This window comes from Clupea harengus, chromosome 11 (genome assembly GCF_900700415.2).
Source record: "Clupea harengus chromosome 11, Ch_v2.0.2, whole genome shotgun sequence".
NCBI lineage: Eukaryota > Metazoa > Chordata > Actinopteri > Clupeiformes > Clupeidae > Clupea > Clupea harengus.
This window is the reverse complement of record NC_045162.1, coordinates 4709668-4712167: the sequence shown is the minus strand read 5'-3', so window position 1 is coordinate 4712167 and position 2500 is coordinate 4709668. Positions and strand designations below refer to the sequence as shown.

General features: G+C 43.3%; 1 long non-coding RNA gene across 3 annotated transcripts in view; it reads right to left on the bottom strand.

Moving 5' to 3' along the window:
• Window positions 1-560: 560 nt before the first annotated feature.
• Window positions 561-2500, bottom strand: part of LOC105891840 — a 28644-nt gene continuing 26704 nt past the window's right edge. For all 3 annotated transcript variants that reach the window (XR_001162030.3, XR_004164635.2, XR_004164634.2), the window contains one exon: window positions 561-1881. This is a non-coding gene — a long non-coding RNA (uncharacterized LOC105891840). The remainder of the gene's footprint in view (window positions 1882-2500) is intronic.

Genomic DNA, 2500 nt, shown 5'->3' with positions numbered 1-2500 from the left:
AATAATCTCCATAGCGACGTGAAACACCAGCAATACTCTCCATAGCGATGTGAATTCCAGCAGTAAAGCTGACCTGTCACCTTTGGTAGCTAAGACATTCTTACCTCAGGAACAGTGAGAGCTGCATACTGTGCTAATTAAAAAGGCCGGCTTTGGTAAAACAGACTGCATTTCCCCCCGAATAGCCCTATATATGAGCTGGGCTCATTGGACTGTGGCGGAGTGCTTGGATTACTAATGAGATCTTAATGTTCTTTAACAGCTTCGGGAGTCATATAGGAAATGGAGGAATCTGTAATAAAGTTGGTGGGTGTGTGGGCCTTGATTGGATTCTGAGCTCTTTCAGACGTTCAGATCATCTTTATTCTTCTGCACAACAGATGCTTCAGGCTTCATCCTGTTCGTTTGCACAGTGGAATTAAACACCACGCAGAGATTATCTATCTCCTTTTCTCTCTCTCTCTCTCTCTCTCTCTCTCACACAGACACACACACACACACACAAATACAAACGTACACATTCTATGAAATATTGCATAAGAAATATTTAATGGACACTCTTTTGTGAGAACACATGTTTATTCATGTAGTGCCAGAGAAGAAACATCATATAGAATATCAGAGCTGTTTATATGCCATAGGAGGGATGCATTCATTAGCCATCACATTCAGCGAGGACTGTGTGTCGGGGTCACTGGCCTTGGCTGCCTTCTCATCACATCTCTCAGGGGTGAGAACAACAAAGACAGCCAAAAGGGTATGCCCCCTTGAGTCAAGAACAATTTGCTCTTCCTCATCCTCTTCCTCGGTCTCTCGTCCTCCTTCATTTAGCATCCTACCCTCTTTTCTTCTCTGTTTTCCCTCTCTCTGCCCTTGCTCGGAAAATGTCTGATGAAAGGCTAGTAATCGTTGCGATGAATATTCATAGGGCGTATCGTTCAATCTGCGGGTCTGGTCCTTTTTAGTTAGATCAGCAGTTTTAGGAAAGGTCATCAGCACACTTCATTCGTGAGTGGTTTTAAAGCCGTAGATTACCTTTTGGGTCTCTCTATCTCAGGGAAGTGAATGTACAGCAGAACTCTACAGGACTACTGGGGTGAAAACGCATGAAACCCTGTTCCTGAGGACCTCACCTGTGACCTGTTATGACTTCACAGGTTAAGGGTCTCAGGGACAGAGGTGCACGCTGGGACACAAAGGCTTGTCTTAAACAATTTTTGAAACTCAGACACGTTAGTGATTTTTTTCCTTCTTGGCTTTTCGTTTTTTTTTCTCGTCAGCTTTTGTCATATCACATCTGTGAAAAAAAAGATGTGAGGAACCTTCGAGAAACAAATGTTGCAGTGTACTATCAAACTGAAGCTTATGAGCTACATGGTGTCTCTATACATCATGCTATTAATAATACGCGACATCACACATTTTTACTGGTAACAGAAAGCTAAGTGTCAGGATGACACAATGGAGGCAGAATTAGATACTGCATTTCACCACAATATAGCATGCCGCAGAGAAGCTCCGAGATCTTCCCTTTAAAGACAGCAATGTGCACCAGTGTGACAAGTTTCTATGACATTATCTTGCGCGTTTTAGTCTTCTTGATGCAAACTAGTCACAAAACCTTTCGTCGTGTCATTCCTAAACCTAATTCACAAAACCAATGGGTATACCCTGTATAATTCCCTTTTTTTCCTGTTGAAAATCGACTGTCGACTGCTCTGTGTGCGCCGGGATGACTCTGAACTCACGCCCTCCAACGGTCCAGGTGATGTGAGGACAAGGGAAGATGGAGATCCTGCAGGATCCTGTCTCCACCCCCCCCCCCAAAAAAAAATTATTAAATAATAAAATAAAATTAAAGATTTGAAGGCCCGCATCAACCTGTGAAGACAGAAACGAGCGTTTGAAAATGATCAGTAAGGCATCTTATTGTTAAACACGACTTCCGACAGTCCTGTGCATTGTGCATTAACGCTAAAACGTAGTTCTAACCCTGCAAAGACATGCAGTTGCGACATAATAGAACTGCAGGAGGGCGCCCCCTAATGGCAGACACCTGGTTTGACCAACACGGAAACTAGACTTGAGACAGTGTTGTGTCATGGAAAACCACCTCAGTTAAAAACCTCACCACAACAAGCTTGATAAATTCACAGTACATGACACGGGACTGCAGCTGTCAGCGTTTTGTCAAGCGTCGGCTGAGTTCACTAAAAGCATCTTACCGAAAGTGCACCACGTAATTCTCCCTTTCTCCACGTTAAATAAAATCACTAATGCACTTGATGAAGTTGCCCGCCATTGTGTCGATTAAAGCTGTTAGTTGGAATTGAAGGTTTTGCTAACATTTTCTCGTGATAAATTATGTATATGCCTGCAGCAAAAGTTCAGACCTCCAGTCAATTCAGTGGAGCACACCTTCAACAGAGGCATTCTGAGACCCCATCCATCAGAAGGAGTGCTTCTGCTAAATCAGGTGGTCAGCCTTCTATTGGATAAT